Below are 425 nucleotides of genomic sequence, written 5' to 3'. Positions count from 1 at the left end.
TAGTTAAGTCAGAAGTCAGAAAGAGCTTTATTGCCAAGTATGTTTGCACATACAAGGAATTTGTTTGTGTCACAAGCTTCCAGTACACAGAGACAACAACAACACACAGATAATAAAATAAGATGTGAATAAAATACACATGTATAAATATAAATAAAGCACACACACACACAAAGGATAAATATGTACAGGTGTGCTATAGATAAAATACTGTAGAATATGAATAGAATAAAAAATAAAGTTGTAGGGATGTAAAGAGATAAATAGTATAAGGTTATTGCACATACAGTATTTGTATTGCATAATGGGAGAATATTTAACTGTTCATGAGGTAGATTGCCTATAGCCTATACAGTGGTGTGAAAAAGTGTTGGCCCCCTTCCTGATTTCTTATTTTTTTGCATGTTTGTCACACTTTAATGTTT

The sequence above is a fragment of the Sinocyclocheilus anshuiensis genome, unplaced genomic scaffold (genome assembly GCF_001515605.1).
Source record: "Sinocyclocheilus anshuiensis isolate Anshui unplaced genomic scaffold, SAMN03320099.WGS_v1.1 scaffold1847, whole genome shotgun sequence".
NCBI lineage: Eukaryota > Metazoa > Chordata > Actinopteri > Cypriniformes > Cyprinidae > Sinocyclocheilus > Sinocyclocheilus anshuiensis.
Note: the sequence above shows the minus strand (reverse complement) of the source record.